The 13,035-nt window shown below is 39.0% G+C and overlaps 1 long non-coding RNA gene across 1 annotated transcript; it reads left to right on the forward strand.

Annotated features, from left to right (window-relative positions):
* LOC110394731 lies at nucleotides 6,945-11,890 on the forward strand. The gene is made up of 3 exons (XR_002435833.1): nucleotides 6,945-7,031; nucleotides 8,130-8,210; nucleotides 10,905-11,890. It is a non-coding gene; the product is annotated as an uncharacterized LOC110394731 (long non-coding RNA).

Consider the following 13,035-nt stretch of genomic DNA (forward strand, 5'->3'; position numbering starts at 1 on the left):
GGGTTATCTCTTACAGTGCCAGGCATCCAACTACTTAGCTGGCTCTCATGTTATCTGGAATAGACAAGTCAGTACAGAAATCTGGAATAATACTCTTTTTTTTTTTTTTTTTTGTAAACATATAGAGGCCTTATTGCAATGTAGCTTATACCTTGAAATGCAGTGGTCAAAACGTAAGTTGCAAATGCACAAATTCATGTATCTGCCATTGTTTGTTCTTTGTCTGAGAAGTGGGCAAAGCACACCTCAAAAATGCTTGAGCTGTTTACCTTCTCTTAAAAAAATAAAGCTAAAAATAAGGTAAATTAATGCTGTCTTTTTTTCTATTCAAACATATTCTAAACTAAGCTGTTACCTTCATTTTCCTTTGTTCAAGTAAATAGAGCCGCATCTGTAGTAATAAGTTGGGAAGATAATCAAGTCACTCTTTTCTTCCAGAATTTTTTTATTTTTTAGAAAGTCTCATGTATTAATGAAGCAGATGCTCACTATTGAGCTTAAGCAATCTCCTTTTAGAAGCCAAAATAGTTTATGTTTGCTTGAATGACATGAATATTTTGGTTAAGTTAGAAAGCAAAGGAATTGAGGTATGCTTGAACACAAATATTGATATGTCAGTGCACTTAAAATCTCATGCTTTGAAAAATCAAACTATTCCTTCGAACACATTACATGGTGCTTGAATATTTATCGAGCATACCTGAATTTTATTAAGGGAAAAATTTAATGAGATGGAATGGGCTTTTAAGGATACATCAGCTTCTTCAAGGTATTGCTCCTTAAATCTCATTTGTTTATCTTCTCATTTGAAGTGCTACATGATAAATTAACTGGTGATGATACAATATTTGATGTTGTGCACTTCTATTTCTATGACTTTAGCAAAATCTCTATTTTTATTAGGAGATATTTTTCCTTTAATGACTTTCTTGATGTGTTTGGGTTTCAAATAATCTGTTTTCATTTTGCCTAGTTGTATGGCGTTATTCTAGTTCTTCTGAATGACATGATTGTTATTAAGTAATGAATATAATTATGTTCAAATAAGTAATTTTAAAGGAAGTTTTTTCAAAACAGAATCCAAAAAAGAATAAAGTAAGAATAAAGGAAACTGGATTTCCTGTATCTTGCTTCCTCTGTGGAGCATCTGAGGAATAAGAAAGTCACCAGTTGTCAGTCAACACCAGTGAAACTCTTTCCCATTTGATTCAGCTTTAGATTAATTGAAACAGGCAATATTGATTGTTGCCACTGAAAAGAACAGGAAGTTCATTTGTATGGCTTTCCAAGTTGAATAACTTGGAAAGTGAGTCCAACTCTTATGCAGGCGTGCTTTTTGTTTAATATTTGCTCTTGAAGGAAAATATCCTATTGGCATTTGGAAGGAGATGCTCATTTCAAAGTCGAACGTGCTATGTGTGATCTAATGTACGGCAGTTCACTGAGGCTTTAGAATCCACTGGTGGTTATTGGATGCCATCTTGAAATATCATGTTTCTGGGATAGCAGTTTCTTCTTAATTCAGACATTTATTTATTGCCTACAGAAACCCAGCTCTTTCTACCTCTGCTAGTATTAATCGCTTCCTACTCTGTCACTTGTTGCCTGCCAAAAAATTTCAGGGTCAGAAATTATCAAAAACTTGTTTCTGGATGTTGCTTGATAGCTGGGACAACAAAGCCCATAGCATTAGTGCAGGTCAGTAAATTGCTCTTGAAAACCTGGGAGCTTTACTCAACAATATCTTTCGTTTAATTTGGCTCAGTGAATAGTTCTTCCATTCCTGGATCAAGCCTGGATCTTGCATAAGGTATTCAGACAGCTCCCTCAGTCAGGTCCAGCTTATGATGCTTTTGACTAATTGCATTTAGCATTTGAGTCTAAATGAATTAAAAAGAAAAGTCTGAATAGGATTTTCAGTCTTTATTGAAATAAGGTGAAAGTAAACATAGGCACTGCAGGAACCTCAGCCATTTTGACAAGCAACTGTACCTGCAAAGTTGATCCACGTTAGGGAAATTAAAGTGGGAAGATTTTCTTCCACCTACTGCAAGCCTCTCCAGAGAAGTAATGTCTTATAGCAGGGCAGTAGTTTTGTGCTCAGGTGCTGGAGAAGAGATGCTGTAAACCTGTGTCACGGTGCCACCTGGTGACTCCCACCGGAACAGGAGGTTGAGGCAACTATGACAGCCTCGCGTGTGCCATTAGTCGGCTAATTCATTCCACCAATTTGCCACCAAATTCTTCCTCTGGTTCCTGCAGCAATGAAGGAGTGGGAGAAATGACTCAATGCCACAGAAGTAACTTCTGATATTTCATGTTTAACTCTGGATGTTGTGATCCACAAGCACACTGAACACTTACAGTTACCTAAAGGAATGGGCATTTCTGTCTGTAAGCACAGCCAGAAGCATTACTATGTCCATGCAGTAGCTTTTGTGCCAAATGGATAGCAAATATGAATTATTTATAGTTCATATTGTAGCTGCTCTGCACTGTCAGCCTGTGCAGGACAATGATGTCTTGAAAGCTCAGAACTACCTTCTGGATGTATGCAGGGGGATCCTGAGGGTTTGCCAGTTGTCCCCTTACAAGGAAGAAGTTTGTATTTCTAATAATGTTGTTCTTATGCTTGCTAGGTATATTTCTACTTTGATTATGATCAGACTTTTATCATGTTTATCTTCATGGTGGAATATTGTAGGAGTCAGCACAATTGGTTTTACAGCATCGCTTTGGATGTCAAGTGATGTTTGACACTGGGTAGCTGGTATAGACAGCCATGTAACTTTCTATTGCAGACCAGAGTTGAAGAAGTTGGCGTGAGGACTTGGAGTCTACTGATTCCCTGGGATGGGGAGGGCTGGGTCACTATGCTTCTCAAGCTGCTTGCACGCCTAATATGATAACTTCACTTAAATTTAGAAGGATATTTTTTGGAAATATAGGTGATTTTTTTTTTAAAAGACAGGATGAATAGTGAAAAACACTTGGAGGCGGAGTCCATGGTCTAGCTCTAAGCTACTAAAAAATGTTTTCCTACTGTGAATTGTTCTTTACTCTCTTTCAAGTAGATAATTATTTTATGTAACTTCATTTTTAGTTTTACATCTGGGTTGAATAATTAAAAAAAAACAACAACCAAACATGTTGATTGTCAGCCAGAGTTGCAGTCCTATCCTCCTAACCCATCCTGGTGTAGGGGAAGTGAGAATACATTCCCTTCTCCCTTTCCCCATGGTGATGTCTAATGTTGCTACATCCTTAACTGCCATAGACAAGTGCGTATCAAGGATCCAAACATCTTTCATATTTTAAAAGCTCCACCTGTCCTGAGAGCATGCTTTGCCTAGAGTGGGTCAAGGTCTTTGACATCTCCTCTGAGACAATAGCTCTTAAGTCACGACAGTGTTCTTGGACACTTGGACAACACTGAAGTGAAAGCTCATATTAATGGAGAATGGACACTTCATATCTAAATGCTCAGAAGTCAGGAGAGAAAGTTAATGATCTCAGTGTAACATTCACCTACTTAGAATTTTTCTAGGTTGCTGGGAAGACAGTTACTTTATGAAGGAAAGCACAAGATGTGCCAAACAGTTAATGTGAAACCTTAATGAGTTAATGATATCTTAATGTTTTTTATTTCCCTATTGTGTCACTAAAGCTTCTCACCTTTAAAGGTGATTTCAAGGTTGGTTTGTTTTTTTTTTTTAATTCTCTTTTGTTGTTGTTGTTTCTGCTTTGTACACATTACCAAAGAATCTACCCACTGATATGCGGGTGCTTCCTGCCTTGAAAATCTGGTTGGAATGAGGAGATGATGTTTGTATTTGGCTGGTATCTGAGGGCAGCAAATGTTCTTAAAAACACAAAAGTCAGGCTTTTCATTAAAAAAAAAATAAAATCTCGTTTCCCAAACAAAGCATCAGTCCTCTTCCTACTTTCCAAAGCATTTTTCATCATTGGTATCTGTTACTATTACTTCACTATTAGCAAGCTGTCAGTTAATAGGAGCCTTCTCTCCCCTTCCCCTCTCTAGTAGGTTTGGAAATATCTTCAAGATAAGAAGGACTGAAAATAATTCCACGATAGAAAACAGACAAGCAGTATTCTCCTTCACTGTTTGAAGCTGCGTATTTGCATCCTTTCTAGGGAAAACTGTATCACTGCTCTTGTGAAGGACTGTTTTGCTGCAAACCCCTCTCCTTGCTCTTGAGATAGTGTCGATTAAGTGACTCATGTCACAGCTCTTGATTGAGAGAGATCTGCATTGGTGATTACGTGTTAGGAGTCTGCTCCTAATCCATTTAAATAACTTGTAAATTACTTGCCTTCATTTTGTCTTTGCTTTCACTATTGTGTGGCACCTTCTTCTTTGCATCTCAGGGTGAGCTATTTCCTCATTCCTAAAGAATTGACTCACATAATCCCACAAAGTATAAGGAAAACACATACTTAGAGAAGTTTCAGCTATTACTTATGTTACGATGATGTGTTTGGATTCCATTGGACAGCTCATCTACTAAGCTGGCAAAAATTCTTAGATTATCTTCACTTGAATTATCATGCAATTGTATTGGATCTTGAGGACAGCTGTTTTCAGGAATTACAAGACTATTTTGATCTTCAGCAGTGGTTCTCTCATCAGGTATTTTCTGGTCCCTACACAGTGTCTGGATTTGTTGTTGGTCTGCACAAATATTTTTAGTGTTCTCTAGACATTAAACTTTTTGGAGATGAAACCAGTTGCAGGAGTGGTTAGGCAGTCCAGCAGAGATGATGCAGTGGGTGGGGACTACTAAAGAAAGGGGAGCAGTTCCTTTTCCACTCTGTGGATCCTGCTGTGGTGGTCTTACATGCTTCTTGCATCAGCTCTGGTGCTTTTCTGATCCTGAAATAAACTAACAGCTCACTGGCTAAGAAGAAAGCCAGTCGTTGCATTGATTGCGTTGGTTTCCTGCTGGATTAATGAGGTGAATACTTTCACCATACAGTTAGAAAAACATTAGAACTGTGAATTATTGGACAGTAGAAAAAGTAGTAGAGGAATCCTCCTGTTATCCCATGAACCTAATCACTATTAGAAATAATGCTCCTTCCACATTTCTTCCATTTCCAAGCTTGTAAGTAATTCAGCTAATGGCTTCTCTTCTATGGATAATATTAAGGTACTTAGCATTTTTTACAGTGAATCTTCTATTTCTTGGTATCTGTAAAATAATATTTTTGCAGCCTGTTACTATCTAATCATAGGCAAGGTTTTACTTTCTCCTTTATGAGCTACATTCCTTACTTTGGATAATTGCTTGTTCCTGTTATTAGCTGACTAATAGATGACCGTAACATTGATTTTAATAGTTCATTTTGCTCACAGTGGGCCATGGGAGACTAGAAAGACTAAAATCTTTGAGCACAGAAGAGAAAAATATAAGTCATTTTAATTGTATTGGGTGAGAACCACAAAGTATAGAACAAAATCAATCTCAGCATCATCAGGTAGTTGCTGTTTTCTTTATGCAGTTTAAACTTTCTTCATAAAGTTTTCTGCATTAAGGTTAAAATTTTGTTTTGATACTTTTGATGCCTTTGTTCTGAACTTACACTAAGGCAAAAAATCCTAGTTCCCCAAAGGGAAATTTAAACCAACCTAACAGCATCTGAATCAGCAAAACTTTTTGGTTTCCTGTTTGCTTTTTTCTTCTTACATGTTGTTATAATGGAGTTGATTCAAAAGGAAACAATTCTGAAACTTTTAGAACAATTTATTATATTGGTATATTGTTACTGCTGATTCTGGCAGCCCTCTGACCTCTGTGACAGGAATATTTTCCCCATTTGTAGTGTCATTCGGGGCAACTGTGCGTGCATGAGAATTATCAGGACTTGGCTTACCTCAACTAGAAAGGAGCTTGGAGCTGATAAGCAGTAATACAATTGTTAATGCAAGAGCGTTCATGAGCAGATGCAGCCTCTGCAGGAATGGGCAGGCTGGCCAGCCCTAATCACATCAGCTGGCACTGGGGTGGGATGTCTTGTCTGTCATACCTCCATCCCCCCACTAAGTACTGGCCAGCAGCATCCCTGGGGCATGTGGAGAAGTCTGCTACTGTTTAATAGTATTGTTGATTTTATCCAAATTTAGCAACGGTTGTAGCATATAAATACTTGAGATCTCTTCTCCAGTCTTATTCAGGTAGATTCTGACTTGGTTAATCCGTGGAAAAAACACAGCTTTTTTTTCAGTTTTGAATTGTTTTAGTATTAAAAAGAAGATCATATATTGATGCTACCTTGATTTCTATTGATGAGTGTACTTGTTAATGTTGTAGATTTTAAAGAAACTTCCATATTTAAAGGCTAAAAGGTTAACAACCGAACCCAGATTGTCTCCAGTGAATCAAGCTCAATTTTCTTGAGCTTATTGAAAGCAATCTGCTCCAAAGAAACTAATTAGAGCGAATACAGAATGTCTGGGCTGTGCAGTCTATGCAGTCTCAAAGATTTTGTTCGTTTATTTCCTGTTATTTTGTAGAATCAGGTAGTTGTCTGTCTCTTTCTCTTTTGGTAGTGGTGATGTGGAAAGCAAAATACACTCCTCTGAAATACCAAATTGGGCCTGGTGTACTACAAGAGGGATGCTCTGATACTGCTAGCTGGATAACTATGCTAACAAAAATGATACTGTCAGATTCATCAGCTGTCTGTAGTTGAACTGATGGCTGCTGGCTGGCTCAGATGATTCAGAGGGTGCAAAAACCACATTTAATAATTACTTAAGGACACTTAATTGAGGCTTGTAATGTTAAGTAATTAAGTATACTTTCCATTTTATTATTATTATTTTTATTTAGTCACGTTCCTTACTCTGGTGTATTGTTTGTTTTGAACTTGAGAGTGGTGATCAAGCTGTTCTTGTCATGTTTTGCTCCATGCAGGAGGGAAGTGTTACTTCGTTACATAGAAGACAACAGCATCACTTCAGATCTGGATGTAGATGGCCTTGGAGTTGCTAACAGTTGAATCAAAAGGTCTGATTTCTATACTCCTGGGATATGTGGGATGTGGATTTGCAGGATTAAGTTTTGACAGCAGTGTTTGAACAATTATTTGTTTAAGTCCCAAAAGTCTTATTTTGTGGCAATAATGATAGAGCATGTAACAATTTTGAACTTGCTTGATATCCCTTAGGCAATTGGTCTTTTTATCTATGTGAAGGTCTTTTCTTCCTAGAACTCTAGGCATCCTGAAAATGTATCAAATTACTCTCTTTTTTGAAAGTGGGGCCTTTTATATCTAATTTAAATAACTTGGTAGATCTCTGATAGCCTTTGCAGGGCATGATAGTTTCTAGTGCAGTTTGGAATAGTTCTTTATATGTTAAGCAGCTGTGTTTTAACCAACAAAACAAACAGAGGGGTGCAGAGCATTTTGTAGTGGGGGATCTGGTGGTGGATCAGATCTGATATGGTCCTCATTTGAATCTGAGCCCTTTGAAGAAACATCAGAAGCCCTTTTACTTCTGTAAAGCTGTTGCTTTCCTGCAGAGCATCTACCAATCACTCCTCATACTGTTTGTTGGCCTGATACCTGAGAAGTCCCTGGTTCTATAAAGACGATTAGGAAAGTTGGCAATACTTGTCTTTACTGGGTAGAAAGTGCCTGTATATTCTGATAATGGGCTGGTGGCACATTCCCCATAGATAAGGAAGTGACTGTTGAACTTCTTAACTGTTCCAGAAGCATTCCTAAATTATTCTCCACTTTCAGAACTATGTTTTAAGAGAATCGAATTTTGCTTTTATGTCCCAAAATGTTACAGCTAAAAATAGATGCTGAGAAGCAGGGTTTTATTGTTTGTTTCCTTAAAAAAAAAAAAAAAAAAGAGAGAGAGAGAAAAGGGCAGCATAAAATACCAAGGAGGTGGAGAAGAGATACTTCCTACAGCTTGATTTGCCTTTTCTTTGTGTAAGATGGGTGAATGTGAAAATCAGAGTAATTAATCAATGTGAACTTTCCAGATTTATCATTGTTAAAGTGCACCTGTGCCAAGCAACATTGTGCTGATTCTGGAAAAAAACTTGCAGCATATTCATTAACCACCTCTGGTTTTTGTGCTTCATTTGCAGAGAACGGGCCAGAGAGAGGCAGGATTTTGGTTCATGCTGAGGTAGTGTGGTGCAAAGCAAGCAGAAGGACTTCAGCTGAAGGTATTAACTGCACTCTTTTTTTTTTCCCTTTTCTCCTCTTTGTTCCTTAATTTTTTAATGAAAAAGACACTATTCTTGAGCACTGGTCACTTACACAGTTCTATGTACTACATTCTTTCTCTAAATGTGGTTTCAAACAAGTTTGGTAAGTGGTAGCTTCTACCTAACCAGGAATGCTTTTAGTGGAAGGTGGCTGGGAGTCCATCTTCCTTTTTTTTTTTTTTTGTGTGTGTGTGTGTGTGTGTGTGTGTGTACTGGAGAAGCAGCACCACCTGGAAGGAGGGGGAGATCTTGAAATGTATGGGCAAGTGTGGAGCTGGTGTCCTCCTCCTAGGCCTTGTGTTGGCAGAGTCCCTCCTGTGTAGTGGGGACCAGAGCCTGCTGATAAGGTTCACTTGTGTGCAGTGTGCCTGTGTCCTGGCTTTGCTTGCTTGCTGGCTTGTGAATACAGCTGTCAGAGCTATTTAGATATTAACCTTGCTGAAACATGTGTGGACATCAAGAGTTTTTTGTTGGAACTTATTTTTAAAGCACAATTTTATCCCTTTTAATAAGGAGTGAGGAAGTAAATGGAATCTGAAACTTCCAAAGGAAAAACTGGTGAACTTATAATTTTAAAAAAAGAGTATTTCAATTTAAATATTTCACATGTCTATTGCTATGAGTATAGGAAATTTTATTTTATTTTACATGCTCTTTTGTCAAACCATTTAATAGAAAAAATTAAGTACTAATTGGAAATTACCCTAGAGGACTTTGAAAATAATGGATTATCCATATACTGGCATCAATAATAGTAATATATAATTATACAGTACTACTTATTTGTCATGAAATAATGAAGATCTCTACAAAATGTAGAATAAATAATTGGCAGTTGTGATGTAGTACTTCTGGAAGTTCAGCACAGTTTTCTGTTCAGAACTGCAATTTCATGTATTCCCAGGGGTGAAAACTTTGGGGTTTTATTCTATTTTTTTAATTCAGAATTTTGATCAGCTTTCATACTCCAATGGTTATTATGGCTTTCTCTAGAGCAGGAAATCTATCTGTAATGTGAGTGTTCTAATGTTCGAGATATCAGAGTTCTTGCTAGATAATGCAAACAAGGATTTAAAGGAGCTCTTATTCCATCTGTATACATGAGTGCCAAGCAACGCTGAAATTCTCAAACTGTATGGTAGGTTGTTCATTCATCTTTTGTCTTCTGAGTGTAGTCTGACTAAGATATTTTTCACAGCTGTGTTTAAAAATAGGAGAGAGATACTGGTGTGTGACTGGCTAAGATAGTCTAGGTACTGGAGTGGAGTGTGAAAAATAAGATAATGATAAGGACTTATTAAATCCTGAAGACGATCAAGTCAAACCACAGTCTGTCTCTCTTACACATTCCATGCTCTTCAGCTGTCCTCCTTCTACATTGTTTGTAGAGAAGTGTTGTACCCAGTTCACCTAGCTTCTATTTTGTGGATGGCTTTTGACTACAAGCATCTACAATGCCAGCAGCTCTGTATGCTTAACCAAGTAAAATGTCTTGAATGCTCAACGTGCGTATGCGTGACTGACTGTCACTAGTCAGCTGTAATGACACACTGTCAAATAAAAGGAACGTTCATAGAGCTTAAAAATATCCCACTCTCCATGCCCAAGTACCTCCACTCCAACCTTTAGCCAAAACTATCAAAAAACAGTGTAATGAGGACAATTATGAACATTTTACATATGAATTGGTAACAAGTAACTGATCTCAAATGCTGATAATGTTGAATGGCATTACAGACCTAATTTATGAAGTGTTACTTGCGTTAAAATGAATGTACTGAGTGGAATTGATGAATATTAGAAAGCTCAGACAAATCTGAAAGACCCCATGGTGATAGTACTGTTCAAATGATTTCACTTATCTTGATGTCCACGATGTGTCCATCATACTCCCCCGCCACTCTACTGCAGGTGTGGGAGAGTAATATTGGTGATAGGTAGATGATTGGACTGGAAGACCTTGGGGGGGGATCTTTCCAAACTTTGGTGATTCTGTGATTCCGTGTAAGAGCTGGTTGTTTCGTAAAGTATTGTAACAACCATAGGGTGATGGATAACCACGTCACCATGAACTGTGTAAGTCCATGAGGCATGCAGCAAAACAAGCTATTAAATGATGTTTGTGTTTCAGCCTTTGTTTATTTGAGGGCTTCATTGCTCCTTGGAGGCTTCTTTCACTTAAAGAAAGGGAGATGGCAACTTGAAATTTATACCTCTGTGCTTGCAGACAGAACTAATTCAGTTGTATTAGAAGATACCACTGAGTTGGTGCTCTGAATTGATGAGTTTTACCAGTTCATGCTGCGCTTGGTTTGTTCCTGCTCAATACTGCAGCAATCACAAATGAACAGAACTGGTACAAGTCAAAATATTGTAGCTTGGGATGCTGAACATGAAGGCTGATAGAAACGAGGCTTTGCAAAGCGGTGAAATATCCTCCCAGGCCAGTCTCTTGTGACTGTGTTGCACCTCAGTCTGGACTATTGGTATGATTTCTACCTCTTTCCAGCTCTAAATAATCTTAAGGATCTGATACCACTGCTTGGAAACTGGATAACACCTGGACCAAGTGCAAGTGGCACATCCTGAATAGAACAATGAGATAGGCCAACCAGTTAACAGGCTCACTATTCACTTTGTTTCTGCACGCAGACTGTCTAGGCTGGAGAAACTGGAGGCTTGGTTTCCAGAAAGAGGAGCTGGTGCCATGAGATGGGTTCCAGAGAGAAAAAGGGGCCCAAAGAGAAGGTGAAGATCCTGGCTGGAGGATACATCTGGGAAGTGAGGGAAGATCCTGGAGGTGAGGTAAATTCATGGAGACCAATGCCAGGGGATGCCCAGCACCAATAATAGTGCCTGAGACCAGAAACTGCAAGCAGCAACCCAGCAGAATCCAGCAGGACTTTCTGCCCAACTTGCTCTAGTCCATGACCTGCCTGTAGGGAAGTCCTTGGGAACATCATGGGGAAGCTGTAACAGCCATAGAGAATAAGCATAGAAAAAAGCCAAACACTGTTGAAGTTTCTGCAGAGGTGATATTCTTTTTTTTTTTCCTGAGGATTCTGGATGAACCTTAAAGCAAGCTATGAGATGGAGAAGGAAGCAGGGAGGGGGAAGTGCTGCTGTTAATTTGGCATTCATTTTAAGGAGCTGAACTGCAGCCAGAAGTAGTGCAGATGGCATCTCAATTCCCTCTTCTTTTGAAGAAAATGTATTTTTAATACAGTAACTTTTTTTTTCCATTAAGACATTTTTAGCTGTGGAACAAGGACAGTTAAAGGCAGTAGTTAAACCCCCAGCTTTTAGATGACATTTCTGAAAGCAGTTTATTTCTTGGAGTGGTAGATGTATGAAAGATACTGTTTCTTCAAAGCCACAACAAGGAGCTGGGTAGTAAGGACACTAGGGGCTAGTTGGCAGATGCCCTAGGAAGGAAGCAAAGGGACAGGACAGGTGATACTGTTGCTTTTGCATATGGGTGTGGTGGTGACTGGGGAATTTGTCTGTATTAAACTGTATCTTCTACTGTTCTGGACAGATCCTACCTCTAAGCTTCTCCAGATAAACTGCGTTCCAGACACCTGCTCAGTTCTCTTACACCTGATTAAATACCTATCTGACTGCCATCAGGGCTGCAAATCTGCATGAGGTGAAAGCATACCATGCTTTAGGTATGGTATTTTATAAATTAATTCTTTCAGTTAGGGATTTTTCTGAGAGTAATTTTTTTCATGAGCCTATTTGTGAAACATTCTCTTAGGTAAACTCCAAAGCAAAGATAAAATTTGAACTAAAATACCAAACAAGCTGCTGTGTGCATTTGCCTGTCACTAAGATATAGCTCATATTTTGGCAAATTATTGCATCTCTAATTTGATCTTCAGACTTCCTAATATATTGAAAACATTCCCATAGGGCACGATCAGCACTGCCATAGTACAACTCATGCTTGATAGCAGTATGAATCAGGAAGTGCCACTTAAAAGACTTTACAAGGAAAGCTATCTCTTGAAATCAGCAGTTAGTGTTTTGTTAATATTTATTTGTGTATCTCAACAGCTAAAGAATCTAGAGCTTGATTTTTACGGAAGACCATTAAATTGATATTAGAACCATTGCTTCTAGTTCCTTTTGAGAGACAAAATTCTGAGATTTCACCATTAAATAAATGAAAGAAAGACTAAGAGGATGTGACAACTGAAAAGGTTAGTTATTCAAACATATTATTTCCAGAACCATTCAACAAATAATTAGATAAATAAATGAAATTATCTGACAATGGAGGAGGTTTATTACTCAAACATACTTCCAGAACTATCTATCTATGACCTCTCAACTTATGAACTCCTTACTGGTGCTGCTGTCTGCAGTGGGACCCACACTGGTGTGCTGGCCCATCCCCTGCATGTGCCCCCATGAGAGCTGCAGGTGCCACTGGGGCGGGATGGGGCTGTCCGTCAGGTGTCCCCGGCATGGCTGCTGCCAGCATGGCTGCTGCAAGGGGTGAGGTAGGAGGGCCCAAGAAGCTGTCGCTCTGGTGCCTGTGGGTGCCGTGGAAGCTCCTGCCTGCTGTCCTGGACCAGTTGTGAACCTGGGTCTCATGTGAGGAGGAGGAGCAGAAGTGGCAGCCGAGGTCTGGCTGCTGCTTGGTGGCAGCAGGGAGTGGGCCAGAGGCTGGCATGTTTCCCTCTGTGCTGCTGGAGCAGGGTCTGGCAAGGCTGGAGCAGCACTGGATTGGGTGGCGGCTTTCTTAAGGTGCTTGAGTGGTGGGGGCCCCATGGGT

The sequence above is a fragment of the Numida meleagris genome, chromosome 2, assembly GCF_002078875.1.
Source record: "Numida meleagris isolate 19003 breed g44 Domestic line chromosome 2, NumMel1.0, whole genome shotgun sequence".
Classification (NCBI taxonomy): Eukaryota; Metazoa; Chordata; class Aves; order Galliformes; family Numididae; genus Numida; species Numida meleagris.